Raw genomic sequence first — 17,395 nt, forward strand, 5'->3', positions numbered from 1 at the left:
GCGCCATGACTGCTACCAATAACGGGTCCGGCACCGGTCTAGTTCAATGGGGACTTACCGGTGTAGTCTGACCTTTGCGGGACCGGTAAGTCCCCATTGAAAATGCCATTCCCCATTCCCATTTGAGCCCCCATAGGGCTCAATGGGAATGGGGAGGGCGCAAATAACGGGCTCGCGCATCTCAAGCCCATTATTTGCACCCTGGTCCCTTTGCTGGTCAGACCAGGCGTTACTGGAGGGACCCGCTAAGGGACCTTGTAGTAGGGTGAAAAGAGATTACCGGCACCGGTCTCCTTACCGGTGCCCGGTATGCCTTACCGCCCTACTCGGAATGAGGCCCACAGTCTTTCTCATTACCTTGGAAAGGTAAACAGAGCGCTGTGAACAGAGCAGGATCCCGGGCCTGGGGGTCTTGCTCCGGCCAATCAGGGAGCCCAAGTCCTGGGGTGGTGTGTAATGGGCAAGGGCGAATGGTTGACTTGCCACCCTCCAACAATGTAATAGATAGTTTTTGGGGAAGTCTCAGCGAAACCACCTGACATGGCAGGACCAACCTCCGTAGGTAATATCACCACCAGCCACCCAATAGTACAGGCTCTTAGGATTTTGGGGAAAGGTCAGCAATTGTGACGCAATTGTGTAATAAAAACTCAAGACACAGGCTCAGGAGCTATGATTGCTGGTGAATTGTTTTTTACTGTATGATCCCTGTCTGTTTGGAAAATAAAGGACAGTTCCACCTTTTCCTTGGCTGAGTCCTCTGTCCTTACCAGGGGAGGGTTCATTGGGTCCTGGGTACTCTGCGAAAGGTAACTGTTTGGCACGCCACAGACCCCTTAGCAAGATCCTGAGCGGTGGATCTCACTTATTCATGCCCTAAGAATAAAAAGTGTGTACCTTATATTCAACAAAATGCACTAATTGAGCAATAAAAATACAGTACAACTCCAGAGCATAAAAGAAGCAAGAACTATTGTGTGGCAACATCAGTGTACAGATCTCCCCTTGCCATCTGTTCTCCCCTTTCTATTCCATCCACTCCCGTTCACATTTCAGCCCACTCAACTTCCATCCACTCCTTCTTACCACCATCCCCACCTTACCACCACTACCACACAGCATACCCCCACCAGGTCTTCTTGGCCTGTCTGGGGAGAATCAAGGATGGCGCTTTCTCTCCTCTGTGAGGGCTGAGCAATAAGGCTCCTAGCCCTTGCCCCATCTCAGCTTCAGCGCTCTAACTATGCCTCTCTGAACACTGGCAACTCCCAGCAGGCCTTGAAAGGGAAGGTAGTGGGGCCTAGCATCTTGTTGTGAAAGGCAGACCCTTCCCCCACCATAGAGATTACCACAGTATGGAATGGGATATTTTGCGTCTTAAAGAAATGGCATTTTGAAGCACCAAAACTGTATTTTTTTATGCATTTCTGCTGACATTTTTTAGTTGAGAGGGACTACTAGTATGCAGAAGATAGTGCCAGGGTGCAACAGCAATTGGAAATATAGCCAGTATCCTCAGGGCGACATTCAGATTTGGAACCTGCATATATTTATTTCCTTCCCTCAAATGTTTGGTGAATGGATAGATAAAAACAACAATGTATTTTATCTTTGCACTACAGGGTAAATGTTTTGCTCAGTCATGCATTGATAATAAGAAGCAGGTTGTCCACTGCTGTCAACGCATGAGTCTGTTGTTGTAGCTCAAAATCCAGAGTAGAATCACACTATTTAATTTGTATCTATGTATATATCTATACTGTGCATTTTACTGATCATGGAATATTTCAAATGTGTGTATTTTCTTTCATGTGTTGCTATATCTTTTATGGGATTTGGTTACATTTCCGAAATATAGAAATAATTGAGTGTGCAAGGGTGTGCTAGTATGCAGGAGAGAGTGCCAGGGCGCAAAAGCAATAGGAAATATAGCCAATGTCTTCAGGGCGACATTCAGATTTGGAATCAGCTTATTCTAATTTCTATGGTGAAAAAAAAAGGATTGCTACTGTTATATATGGGGCAACTCTACTCTATTAAACCACGAATTCTTTTCTTTTTAATAGTGTACACTGTGAACTGCATCTCTTCTATGGGCACCTAATTTTGGCACAGCGAGACTGAATGATTTGCCCACAATCAAACACTTTGATTAAGTTGTGAAACCTAGTCTGAAATGTAGGTACTTCAAAAAAAAGATATCTTCCTAGCTCAACTTGGTACAAATATGTACTTATGTTTCCGTTTGAACATCTGAAATAATACTCCATTTTATACAGGTGAGTTGAAATGTGCACAAGTCACATGATGCACAAACCTGACAACATATACATCATTTCAGAAACATGCTGATCAAAAAGAGTATGATGGTGCATTTTGTTTTGAATCTTAAATTCTACCCTTGTTTGCACTTGTGGCCAAAAGGGTCCGTGCATGCAATTTAAATTGTTTCCACCACGCAGCAGAGAAGTAAATAGTAAAATAAAGGCAAAACAGCCTTTATTTTTCACTTTTCCACTAAGTGTCTGGAAAAGCGTAAATGCAACTGTAGCCATCTACAATGGTTTCCTTTCGAATCCGCCTGTTTTTACCAGGTGTACAAACGTCAGGCGGATTCCATAGAAACCCATTGGTTTTCTACCAGCCTAAAAATACAAGCAGATTTGGCAGGCAGGCCTGGGAAGAGCAGGCGTAAATCGCTCTGCTCTTCAACTTCACCTGCAAATCATAAAGAAATTCCTGGGGCATAGAAAGTGGCAGCAAACGCTTTTACTGCCACTTTATCCACTCCGATAGAACTTGAAAAATAGGCCCCTGCCATTGTGTACTTCATTCTCCCCATCCTGGATGGAACCTACAAGGTTTACCATGCAAAGTAATGAGAGCCTACAAAGTGCAAAATGCATGACAATGGCCTTGCTTCACACAGCTTGCAGCTTGCTCTCTGCCCCCATTATTTCAGATCACCTAAAGATCCCACTAAAGTAGCTTATTAAAACTTTGTATAAGTCAGTGGAAAAAAGGTCGCACAGCAATGTGGTTCCTAGCAGTTACCTGTTCCTATTACCTAAAGGTCTGTTGCCGAGACATGTTAAAAAGATAAGACCTGACTGAGAGGCCCTGTGCAGCCTTGGCTGAATGCCTTGGAAGTGGAAGAGGCAGAGCAGGTTGCCCCTTAGGCATTTGTCCCTTGTCCGACTGTTAAATTGGCCTCTGCACGCTCGATACTGGGGCCTCTGTTTACGCAAGAGTTTGTGTTTATAAGAGTTTTGGTTCCTTCTTTGAGGATTTAATGGAGTGAGACCAAGGAAGGCTGCACTGCAGTCAGCACAGTGTGTAGGAGGGTGCACGGGGTGTACCGGAAGGGGTGGGGGCTCATGCCACACCAAGCAAAGTGTGGAAAGCAACCAGTCCGGTTAGGGACTGTCGTGTTTCCGTGATGTCACTACAGTTCTGGGAATTGGGGCCCGTGCCCACTCCTCCCCTGTCTTTGGTATGTATGCGATGTGCACCACAAACTAGCGTCAGTTTGGGGCCTAAAATTATCTCGGACACCAATGAAAAAGTATCCCACAGTGCAAATAGCAATTCCTTCCATTTGTGACAGACTGTTACATTTTATTTGGGGTAAAATGTGTTGCAAATTACGCATTTGATAGAAGATGTGTTCAGTAGCACTAGTTACAACTACTTGCTGCTCATTGAAGTAACTCACCAAACTGTCCCACTTTGGGCCCATACTTGCATGTTGGGCCTGCACTTCGGTTATTTCCATATTGCCCTACAGGCCAATTTGGTTTTATTTCTCAATCCACTCCACTTTCCCATTATATAACTCGGACTGCAAGTCCCAGAATGTAAATTAAAAAAACAGGACTGGATAAGCACTTACAGATTGGAATGGGTCATGTTGGCAACTATGTTTTTCTCTGTGGTAGCAAATGAAGCTCTGCCTCAGTGATATGGCCCTGCCCCCTGCAAGAAGGCAAAAACATGTCTGAAGTTGCAGATGGAATGTGGACTAGTGGCCTGAGCTGGACTGTTCCCATTGGTGCCAGGACCAACACGGATTTGTATTTAGCGGGTGCCATTTTCTAACAGCCCACATGGGAGGGAATGGGAGATGCGCATATTTCAACATTTTACGCCATTAACCATTTTGGTGTCTGAGAGGGGAAGATGGCTGACTTTTAACCCTTCTAAGGGACCATTAAACAAGTATTTAGAAGCTGCACTGTGGTGGAAGAAGCGAGCGGACACATGTGTGAGTCCAGTTATGCTCGCGGGCCAGGAAGACGTTATGCAGAGGCATAAGCCCCAACTAATCATGGCGGCTGTCAAGTCAATTGCAAGATCCCTGGATAGACTGCTGCCTCGGAAAGACCAGTCAGACCAGCGTAGAGCCAGTGAAATATTACCAGAGGTACGGGTCTGTTGATAATCTTGGGGCTTCCCTGTGGAACACTGTGCTTTTCATAGCTGGCACAAGCCCGGATCCATTGCTCCTGCCGTGAGCTTTCCAGGGAAGTCTGCAGCCCACCACTGCTGCACCCAGGGGCCTCTGCCACGGTTGCTGCCTCCAAGTCTCCCCCAACTGGGCATCCCACATTCTCTCCTCACACACTCTCCCGCTCAGACACGTGCTGCGGCCCTGCAACTCTGTGGCAGTGGGTTCACTTTTATGTCAGCTCTTTACGTATCCGGTGACTCACGTTCCCATGCTCCGTCCAGAGCCGGAAGGAACACAATTCAAACATGCATTATATTTTTTTTAAATGTGCTTATATATCTCCATTTCATTTATTGGCACCTGCTCGTTTTTTCGAACCCTGAGTATTTCCTCCAAAAATGCAATTCAAAATGGAAGCAAAAACAACAAAAAGGCAATGCAATCATGGCCATGTATCAAACTGAATGGTGATAAAACGGAAGTAATGCTTGTTGGCTCTCCTCCTAATCCGTCATTATGGACCACCGCTTTCTGGCCCACATCGTTGGGTCCTCTACCCTGTCCTGTAAACAAGGTAAAGAATCTGGGGGTTATCCTCTCTGCCTCCCTTTCTATGTCAAATCAGGTTTCGGCTGTCTGTCAGTCCGCACACCACCAGATCAGGGTTCTAAAGAAGGTGTTACCTATGATCCCAGAAACCATGCGTCCCCCGGTGGTGACGGCACTGGTTCTCTCACGGCTGGACTATTGTAATTCCTTGTACTTATCCCAACCGACAGGTCTGCTACAACGCCTCCAAAGTATGCAAAATCTGGCAGCCAGACTGGCCACTGGGTCCCCCTATGGCGCCCACATCTCACCGGTACTTCGCCGTCTCCACTGGCTCCCGGTGGCACAGCGTCTTAAGTTTAAGTCATTATGCATTGTCCACCGGGCAGTTCATGGCTTAGGAGCAGAGTTCCTTCAAGCTAAATTTTCCCGATATATCCCGGATCGTGACCTTCGCTCCTCTACAACCAACCTTCTTAAGGTCCCCAGGTTCAATCGGGAAAGACATGGCGGCAGAGCCTTCTCTATTACCGCAGCCAAGCTCTGGAACACTCTGCCACTATCACTTAAATCCTCGACTAATCCTCTGGCCTTCCGGAAAGCCCTGAAGACCACCCTGTTCTAACGCGTCTGTCCTTGTTGAGCTCGCAGCTTCCCTACCAGCGCCATGATGCCTCTGGGCGACCGTGCGCTTTACAAATATATATAACATAACATGTATCCCGAACATCTGCGATGGCCTCTTACTTTAGACTGCAATTTCTAAACATGAAATCCCCAAAGTAGGTGTTTCCCACACAAAAAATATATACCCCCACCTTTTGGCTGGCGGCTTGTTTCTGGTATAAAGTGTATTGATAAAGGCGTGTAGCAGGGTGAAAGAGATGCAGACTATCACGGAAAAGGTTGTCTTCACACTGTGGATTGCAATTTAGAGTATTTTTCCATTTTAACCGTTGAGTGCAGTGGCGTTGCCTGCGTTTTTGTGGAATTTTTGTATATGCCGTCTGCCCTTCACCCCCACACTACCCCAAAAATGTATATACACACAGACACCCACAAACTGCCTCGATTAAAAATACAGCAAAAAACACAACGAAACTGACATTTTACAAAACGCAGTGAAATGGCGACCACAAAGTGGGAGGGTTTGGTTTTTATGATCAAGTTAACAAAAGAGATGTGTATACTAATGCCAGGTGGGCAAAAACACATTACAATGCGAAATTGACATTATTTGCATCCTCTGATGGAAATGGCGAAGGTATTTATCTAGAAAATTAACAAAACTAAAATGATGTACTACACACCTGCATTACTGGCCAAAATAGAATATTTCATTCGTACCAATATTTGTTGAACATTTTTAGCGAAGTGTGAACTAAATCCCAGGAGTGTATTAGTCAACGATTTTCCAGAAAGTTGCCAGGAATATGCAGTATTTGAGACTCTGAAAAAAATCCTTCATTGTCGATTTGCACATAGTTGCAGCAACCTTTAGGGTGATGTGTGCCATAACAAGCTCGTAAACAAGAACTTTTCCCCAACTATAATTACGAAGCACTCAGAGAGGAAAAGGCCCTCCATGCTCATGTTTTAAACCAATGTTTAGTGGATAAGAAGTAAATCCTTGTGCTTTCACAATATATTGCGATCCTTGGTCATAGAAGATTATGAGGGAAAGAAGAAATGCTACATGAAATAAAAATCCCTTAGAGAGCATATAGTACGCGCTTAATACCCAGAGGTTTCTATGCAGGTGGACCCGGGATCAAACCTGTGTTGCTCTGCGTCGTCTTGCTTCCAAGGCGAGCACGTTGCCCATGAGCTATCTACTAAATAGCATATTTGAGTATGTAGCTGAAAACTGAATAACTCAGTCAAGGGTTTTTCTATGATTTTTATGTAATTAATGGTTCTATGTTATAGTGTCAGGAAAGCACTAAAAACTATGCTGTTCACCTTACTTTATCTCCCATTGATATCCCTTCTGAGGATGGGAACAAACAATGAATGTCGACCAAGCATTTCCACCATGCACCTGTACTGATTACCTATGCAACTTGTTTGATGTATTCTAAATTATCTTGTGATTCTATGTAGATATTTTTTCTAGAATGTGTTTTGATTTTCTTTTATTTATCAGTACTGTGAAAAACTCACCATAACAATTCCACCTTAAAACATGACCCCTTTATTTACTCTTACTTATTTACTTAGCTTCAGCCTTGAAGGTATACTTTCAAAATGAGGTGGTTGGAGGGGTCCCTCTTCACCTGCTCTGAACCATACTGACCCCAACCAAGAAATATTTTCTTTTTGAATTGAGCTAATCAAAAAAATAAAATGGCTATGTCAGAGTTGTTTACCTCTTTGTTTTCAAAATTCTTAATTTTTCAGAATTCTTTTTGCTTTGTACCTAACTATCGAAACCTGGTAAACAGATATTAAAAAATCAGTAACAGAAACGAATAAGTATGCTTGTGTTCTCCGTATTTTAATTACCTTTTCTTTCAAAACAAGTTCGATTTTAATTTTAAAACGACCATTTTCACCTTAAAACAGAGTTTTTTTTTTTACCTGACCAGATTATTTTTCAGGATTGATGATTTTGGACCAAGCAAAATGAAATGATCAGCTGCCTTCAGTATTTAACCGCTAATCAGTGAGTTTGAAAAACATCTGGTCAATGCAGAATTCGGTACATTGCACTACACAGGTAAAACGCGAGAACATGTCACCCTGTAGAGAAATGCGATCTGCATTACAGATTCAGAAAAGCCAGAGGTCAATCTACACCAAGACACAGAAGTATACAACCACCCAGACCTAGGGACCTGATTTACAAACGCGTTTTTCTATGAGGTGGTGCCATTGTAAAATAAACTATGCAGGAGAAAGTACCGTGTTAAAGACCTACCTCCTGTTAACACCTGCGTGGGAATTTGAGCACACGGACGGCCTATTAGATGGAGTTACACTCTGCAAACCCAGTCCTTAAATATCCACCAAGCTCATCTACCGTCCTGACAGACACCCACAGGGTCGGTCTGGGACATGACATTGTCTGGGGCACCAATGAAAAAGTGGCACACCGTTGCACATGGCAATTCATTCCTTTTGTGACAGACTGTTTGAATAGCACCAGGGGGGAGGTTATTGATAAAACGTAATGGAAATTGTGCACTTTAAAGATATTCATTCAACAACACTGGTCAAAACTAGTAGGTGCATGGTGAAGTAACTCATCGGACGGGCCAATATTGACCAAAAAAGTGCCCCACTTTGAACCAAAAAACTGACCTACAACAGCATTTTGTGTTTTTGGTTCAGGCATCTAAATGCACAGAGCACCTGCGGTGCTCTTCCAGTACTCCATCACCTTCACATTGACATGCATTGCGCTCTGTCTAACTGTGCACTTTTCCCTTTGTAACGTCGGGGAATGGCACTGGTGGATAACCCATTAGGTACACGAGGCACGTGACTAGTGTCACCCACGCTTAGGGTTTGCGGCACCCCAAGACAAAAGTGATAGCAGAAGTCAGATCCACTGACAATTCTAATCTGCAACTGTTGGATATGCGGGTTAGTATGTAAGAACCCTGAGGGCCACCACGCGTGCGTGGGAATTGGTGTGATCCGCAGTAAAGGGCATTGCACAGACACTGACAAAGGCTCCGGCATATTAATGATGCACCTCACTGGACTAATGGGGGATTACTACACGAGCTGGGCGACAATAACAGACTAAAATGCTCTTGATCCATACCCTGCTGTTCAGAGTTGTCAACAAGCCCTGTGTCATAAGGAGAACCTTTATCCACTCCTGTCTCTCAGTCAGTGGCTCCTCCCATGCTTGAGCTTGTAGGCCCATGCTAATACTGGCATGCAAAGTGCTGTTGCCTACAATGCCTGGACTGGATCAACGGGAGCCAAAAAATATGGAGTCATTTGTGAAATCTGATTTAGGAAATCAAAGGGATTACATAGGAGAATCCTCATGGGCGATGCAGGTGGCAGGGTCAGTAAAGGACAACACACATGTTCATTTGGAAGGCAATGGGCTGCATTTATTACATGTCATACATCACCACAATGCGACAAAAACCATACATGAATTACATCATCCAACGGTTAGCTCATCATTACGTCATAAACAGCATCATCATGATGTACTCAAGCATGGGGAGAGTGAAATATGTGACCCCTAAACCACTGACCAGATGCGCTCACCCCACTCACGGACCGGTGAGGACCGCTCTAAGAGCCCCTGGCCTGCCACCTCACCGTTACGAACCTAGGACCCGAATGTAAATCAGCAATCACTCTCCCTTCCAGTGACCCAAAGGTTGTGCCCCTTGCTCAATTCAATGCAATGTGCTCCAACCTACCGCAGCACTCTCTCCACCTGCTGATCTAAAAGCTTGGGAGGGTGGGAAAACGAAACATGCTGCTACGAGCAGCACACCGGTCCCGGGTGGTGAGAAAGAGAGGGAGGGCACATTGTGCCCTCTGGTCTAGGTCTCGAGAGGATAGCTCAGGGGCAACATGCTCGCCTTGGAAGCAAGGCGACACGGAACAACACAGGTTCGGTCCGCGCTTACAAACCTATGGGTATCAAGCGCGTTATAAATTACCAATCAGATCATATCTTTGTTTATACCCGCCCGGCACCCACACCAATTTACTTCCGCCCCGGGCGGTGGCGCCTGCACATGATGTCGCCCTTCTGCCCGATGTTGAGGAGGTGCCTCCTCCTACAGCTGTCTCTCCCATTTTGGAACACTTCTGCGCCTCCCAACCCGCTGTTCAAGCAAGGTTTGCCTGGGGCGCTTTCGTAAAAGATTAAAAGGGGTCAGGTTTCAGTATGGATTTAGAGCATTTGCACACTGGGGAGTCTTTCAACTTAAATAAACTGTGTGAAGGGGCGATCAGGTGAAAGGAAAGTTCACTCTCCTCACAAATAACCCTGTAAATGCATCACTGTAGGGTCGGGGGTAATGGGGAACAGAGTAGGTCTAAGGCAGTAGAGGCGGGCTCAATTTCTCTCATGACATGAGTGAGTAGCTCGCAAAGTCGTAGTTTTATTCTTTGCATTCTGGTTCTTTTATTTTACTATTTAGAACCAATGGTGTGCATCATATGCATAACCACAATATTGAAAACTGGTGTAATGTCTACTGACATACAGGGCTTTAAGTGTGCCAGGGCTTGACGGGGCAGAGCCCCAGCAGTCTCCAAAAAGGGTTTCTGAGTTTGAGCACTTCCTGGGCTCCCTAAAGTACCCTGGTAAACCCAGCCAATCAGGCCGCTAGAAGTCAAGGCCTTTTTTTCTAAAGCCTGAAGCTCTCGCCCATAAGTGGCCTTGCCTTTTCTTCTTTAATTGCGTTGCCAGCCCCTGCCAGACATCCCTTTAACTAAGTGATCCAGGGATCATCACCCTCTCACCCAGGCGCACCCAGCCCCCCATACATCAGACACTCATTCACACACACTCATTCATACATACATTACGTACACACTTTCATTCCACACTTAGATGGAATTCTTAACTAGGCCTTTTTTTCTAAAGCCTGAAGCTCTCGCCCATAAGTGGCCTTGCCTTTTCTTCTTTAATTGCGTTGCCGGCCCATGACAGACATCCCTTTAACTAAGATCATCACCCTCTCACCCCGGCGCACCCAGCCCCCCATACATCAGACACTCACTCACACATACATTACGTACACACTTTCATTCCACACTTAGTTGGAATTCTTAACTTTATCTTGTGTCGCATATGGATAGAAATGAGAATGTTAGCATGTGCCACACTTGGATGAAACTATGAATGATGGTAAGTGCAACACTTGATTGGAATCACTAGCCGGCTTCACATCTAGACAGAATATTGAAAATTAGCAACGATGGAATAGTGAATGAAAGCAAACATCAGACATAGACAAAACTGCAAGGACAGCAATGCCAACTAACTAATCCACTAACAATGTCCTCCCTGTGCATACAGTTCTCAAACTCTAACCAAACACAACCACAAGCCTAAAACGGAGCAATCCGCACTAACTTCACTACACTGCAACAAAAAAACAAACCCCACGTAGACTTGCACAACAGCACACGACTACCGACGGTAAAACACCCCAAGCCCAGCCGACGGACCCACTGGGCTGAGGCTGCCACCAGCACATCACTGCTTTCTTGCACTTTTCCAGCTTATTCCCACTAACTCACCCTCACTCCCTCTTTCAAAGCCGCCAGAGCGCCAGGGGACCACTCCGGTGGTGATAGTGCGCGGTACAAATATCCTTTAACATTAACACTCCTTGCACACATGCATACATACATAATGAGCTAACATGCAACACCCTTTCACACTGCTAGTTTCAGAAAAGGCTTCCCTTGCCTCTCTGCCTAACAAAAAGGTGGTGCACACATCAGCCCCCTCCCCCGGATGTGAAAGGACACATAACATTGCTATATGTTCGGGGGCTGATGTGTGCATTTCATTTTTGTAAGGCAGTGCGGTGATGGAAGCCTTTCCTAAACTAGCAGCTTTAAAGTTTCGTTTGTGCAAATAAATGTTTCTGCACCAACAAAGCAACACTTTAAAGCCGCCTTTAGAAAATACTTCTCTCCCCTCTCTGACTAACTCAAAGCTATGTCCAGTAGCCCCGCCCCTCAGCTCAAATTTCAGGGGGGGGGGCTGAAGCATGGCCAGCACAATGGCGATCCGCGCCGGATTCACTATATGTAACACAATACCTGCATGTGTTAAACGATGACTACACATAGGATGTGTGCAAGTTTGAAACTAGCACAACCCATGGCGTTGTTTGCGGAGCAAGCGGTTCCATGCCAGCCGTCAAGTAATACACCAGGCCTGGGTTTATGGCTCACATTATATTGCGTTCTGGTATATGAAGGCCTGTTCGTATATTATTCACAGACATGCAACATAGCATGTACTGCAAAAGCCAGGACTTATAAAGCATTACATGAGAGCTGGGCTTTGGCATATTATTAAGCAGCAGGCGTGTGCACGAAGTAGTGATGTTAGGCAGTGTTAAATGGGAGCAGCGCTCTCTCTTTTGTATAGCGGTGTGCCGTGACACCAAGCATATGTTTGGAAATGAAGGAGGCGCACACAGACGTTGCCGGTCACTACTCTGTACTTTAATGGAACTAACTTAACTTCCCATTTCCCCCATCACATCCCTTCCTCCAGGGTCACACCCCCACCCTAACCCCGCCTTCCACATAATGATGTGGATTGAAATGTAATAGAACATGACAGCCATCCAGGGGCGTTGCTAGGGGGGGGGCTAAGGGGGCTACCGCCCCTGATCTTTTGGTTGTAGCCCCGGATAGAATCTCAGGAGCTACAGCCAAAAGACTGGCTAGCCCCCAATCCCAACAGTACTGACATCAGCTTAGCCCCGGGTCTTTTCTAGACCTAGCAACTCCCCTGCAACCATCCCCCTTTTTAAACACATACAGTCTGATTAGCCCATCTCTTCAATGAGTCTTATGGGTTTAGTCTTTACCCGCACAGGGCGGCTTACCCTTGTCCGCTCGGGGCTGTGGAAAGGGGATCTGTCTGTTGTCCACTCACCCTCGTCATCTGCGGCCTCACCTCAGGAGACTTCCTCATCTCCCCAGTATGGGCCATCGAAATCTTCCCTGACCCGTGAATCCACACCATCTTCCTGTTTCTCCTCCGAAGCTTCCCAGGCTGTCCCTTTACTGCGACATTCTTTGAAGTGTGACACGTTTCTTGTGACTTCACAGCCTTTCTCATCCACTGCAGTGATCATGGTACCTTTCACCAATCTTCCTTCCTTCGCTGGGACTGGCGTACCAGTACCCTGTCACCTTCCTCGACGTTGTGCTCTCGAGCTCCTCTCCCCTCATCTGCCATGATCTTCATTCTCTGCTTTTCTTCAGCATCCCTGGTCCGAATCTCCTCGTCCTCCGGTATGGTGTTGCGGCAGCCGTCTCCTTTACCTGCAGCCAAACAAAAGGTCTGATGGGCATTTGCCCGTGGTGCTGTGAGGAGTGTGGGGTAGTCGTGCAGGATCTGGTACAGTGTCTGTTCAAACAGTTTGTGGGACAGCTGCACCACTTGCAGTGCGCTCTTCAGGTTCCCCATGAAGCGCTCAGCCATGCCGTTGGCTTGGGGCCAGAGGGGAGTGATTTTCCATGTATTAGGCAAAGTTGGTAAAAGGTGGACCACTGTCAGATGTGATCGTCTGAGGAATATCGTAGGCAGTGAGTATGCGGTCCGGGACTGGAATGACTGCCGTTGCTGCTGTGGATGGCACAATTTGTACCTCCGAGTACCTTGAGTGCTCGCGATCACGACTAGGGCAAATGTGCCATCTCAGGGAGGTCCAAAGAAATCCAACGCCAGCTCCTCCCATATCTCTCCCGGGAGCAGAGATATCAGCAGTGGGTTTGGGCATGGAGTTGGGGCTATTGCATTGCAGATGGCACAGTTCTTTAGGGTGTCCTCAACTTGTTTGTCAAAGCCTGAGAACCAGATCTTCTGCCGCAACAGCTTCTTTGCCGAGACCACTCCTCAGTGTCCCTCATTGGCCAGGTCAACCATCTGTTGGCATAGCAGCACAATTCGGCAACCCTTCATGATTATTTGATCCCTGGTGGTGGTGAGTTCCCCCTGAACAAACAACACTGCTTTGATGTCACCCTGCCATATTTCATCTAGGTGTTTGGCTCTTTCCCTTCCTTACATGTATCATTTTCCCTTGGCTGATGCATGTGCAAGGATGGTCAGCGCTTGATCACTTGCAGACTCTTGTTGAAGCGTCTTCCACAATATTGGTAACGGTTTTAGTTAGTGGATAATGCATTGTAGGTAAACGTCAGCGATGGAGTGATCCGATGTGACGGTCCTGCAGGGTGGCGTGAGAGATAGTGGGACAGATTCTTGTAGTAAACAACATATTGCACAATATGATCGCAATGAATAAAATATGTAATGAAAAATTGAAAAAGGGTAATTATTTGCAGGATGGAACATCAAAAAGGCAAAGAAATAGCACAACAACGGCAGAACACCCAAATTATGGAGCCAAACGAGGATATTTGGGCAAATGTTCAGTATAAACGTGTAAAACAGGCTTCATGTGTTCCCACTGAGAGAACAAGTGAGGCCGTGCTGCTGGATTCGTCACTTAATGAAATGAGCTCACAGAAGAGAGCTGTGATTGTGATATGGATTGAACCAGAAGTAATACCACTGAATATGCAAAATTTACAGCTGAGTAGCTGTACAAACTCATCAATCAGCTGCGATTTATCCGATTCGTCCCTGATGGAACGCGCTTTTCCCAAAATAAGGAGGCGAAGACTTTCTAAGCAAAGGAAAGTGAAGAAGCGGACTCTAAGGCCAGGAACATTGAGGGCAATGAAGCTGGCCTAAAGTAGACCTACAAGCCGTTATAATATCTTCACTTGCGATTTCCATTGCCCCTTTTATGAAGCTTTATGAAAATCTGAATGATTCAGTGAAGGATTTAACAACCCTGATGGCCCTATTCAATACTAAAGTTGCTCATTTGGACTTAATATGCAACCAATCCTCTGGTAACATCAAGGAAGGGTTAACAAGTTTAGACTCTTCACTCAAAGCTTTAAGTGACCAAAAGAGACATGACTCCTTGGATAAAAAAAACTCTTGGCCGAGGTTGCACTAGAAGCCCTAGCTCTATTTAAATACGAAGGATTAACTCAAACAGGATCTCATTGTGTTAATAATTCAACTAATAACACACAAAAAAGAAGCCCAATAATACCTATAATGGTGTGCCCAGAGATAAAGCAAACAATCGCTGGAGCTAGTAGTGATATAATCTCAACTATAACAGAGAAGAATTCTTTGGAGTCGGAGGGCCGGGAATTAGCCCTTTTGACACAGGTGATAGACCTCACTGATGGCAAAGACCCGGCTCCAATTAGACAACCTGATTTGAATCCAGTTGATGCTGCGTTAAGTACACGAGGACAAGAACTAAATATTACACCGGAGGGTGAAAAACAAATTGCGGATATCTCCTTCAACACTGCCTTCGAACAAGCAAGGGCCTGTAAAATGAAGTTGGGTTTTGTCAATCAAAGGCCAACAACTTCCAACACAGTGCCGCAAAGCAGTAAAGAAAAAGAACCACAAATTGCCAGAAAGGGCGCAGAGAAGTCAAATGTATTCTCGATTTTCGGAAGCATTCCTGCAAACTGTAAGACCCCAGGTGAACCTAAAACTAAATCTGCTTAGATGATCAAAAAATCAAAGAACCTAATGAGCAAAAGAACTAACAAAAACACAGGAGTAAGAAAATTCTTGAGAAATGTAAATTTCGTTCAAATAGCGACAAAAGATTTAACTGCAACTAAATTGAAAGAAAACTTACACACACCAGAACAGACTAAGGAAGTGGTCTCTTCCCATTCAGAGGAAATGGCGGTCAAATCAATATATGAGATTCCTGAAGAGCTCCTGAATATGTCTACGTATGACGACATGGAGGAAGTGGAGGTCCCAAAAGGACCTGAGAAAAGCCATCATAAAATGACAGTAGACATACAAAAGAACTTAACTAATGTTCGTCCTTCAGAAATTGAGACGGAAAACTCTACAGGCCTAGGGCTGAGGATCCGAAATTTAGAAGAAGCCGCTGCTCCAGAGATGCTGTTTTCAAAGGGGTTAAGAACATGCCATCTTGTTAATGAATATGCAAACCCAGAAGTAGACCATAACATTTTAGGAAGTCCACCGTTTGTGACTCTAAATGAAAAAAGGGTTATCCTATTTAATAGACTAAAAGACGCACAAACAAGAGAAAGTGAGAATTCCCAAACCACTACGAAATGTGAAGAGAATTTAAATATCAAAGACAATAGAAGAGCAGGGGCAGGTGGGGACAGAACCTCTATAGGAAAAACAAAGGATTTTTCAACTACCACTCAATTGGCCCCACAAACGGCCTCCCATGGGAGACACAGAGATATGGCCAAAAGAGAGAACGAAACGGAACAAGGTCTCAAGGTGATGATCGAGAGGATCGACTCGAAGGATAGGCTGATGTGAAACCGTGCCAACATCACTAGATTATTCGATTTGATTCCCAGTTTACGTGCCATCACATCTAAAGACCTAAACATTTTTGAATTTCCGAACGAGGAATGAAACAACAAAGTAATTCTCCATGTTGGTTCTACATTGATAGCAAATACAATCATCGAGGCAAATGTCGCGCTATTCTCACTAGGATTTCAAGTCTACATAGTCCAAAATATGATGTATCTATCCCACGAGACGATGGAGAAGCGTTAAGCTGCCTGCGCCAGAGTACCGTGTTGCGCTCTTTGAATAAAAAAGAGCATTTACAAACTAAAATGACTGAAGGAAACCTGAAGGTTGGAGGCCAATGGCCGAATTTACCACGTGAGGGCAACAGAATAGAGGTGCCAAATTCTAACTCTAAGACGATGAAGGACACGTGTCTATTGGAAGCACCCAAAACAGAGATCAGAATCACCATCAGCGGTAATCAAGGGCCTCAACTGCCTGTAGCTGAAATACATAACTGTATTAGTACAGGAAATGAGAATGATGATTGGGGTTGGCTGGCCGCCTCGCTTAACACAAGAAACGGACAATAATGCCGGGAAGAGTCAAGTTTAAATGAGTGTCTAGTGGCCTCCTGGAACACGCAAGGTTTTACACATCTCTTCAATACAAACTGGTTGGAGGGTCTGACGGTCACATGTTTGCAGGAGACATGGCTAACTGAAATGCCTTTAGTGATTAATTTCGAAATGGCCATAAATCCAGCAATAAAACTGGCAAAAGGGCGACCAATGGTGGGGTTGTTAACATTGGTAAGTAGGACCTCGGGCTTTAGGATTATAAAGTCCCACAACCATTCTGCGTTTATTCAGGGAACAACGATCTTAAAACGGAATATGGGGTGCGAGTCCGATGACAAAATAACACTTCTAAATGTCTATTGGAACCATCATAAAGTAGGCAAACGTGAATTTATGGAGAAAATCGCTGACATTCTGGATTCCGTCTTTGAAGGGAAGGTAGGGGCAAACATCTTCATATGCGGGGACCTGAACGTGGATCTCTTTAAATTGACAACCAAAGACAAAAAGGCAGTCGCTAATGACTGGCTTGAAGAGATGGAAATTAGACAAATGCTGAACAGAAATACAATTGGGGATATGCCACCTGCCCCGACGTGGCAGCGGGCCGATTCTGCATCAATAATAGATTATGTCTTTGCATCGACTGATCTGCACGCCAGAATAAAATCTTTTCAGATTAAGACTCAAACCAACAGTGATCATAACATGTTAATAACAAAACTC

Source organism: Ambystoma mexicanum, chromosome 1q, assembly GCF_040938575.1.
Source record: "Ambystoma mexicanum isolate Mex_15411 chromosome 1q, UKY_AmexF1_1, whole genome shotgun sequence".
Lineage (NCBI taxonomy): Eukaryota > Metazoa > Chordata > Amphibia > Caudata > Ambystomatidae > Ambystoma > Ambystoma mexicanum.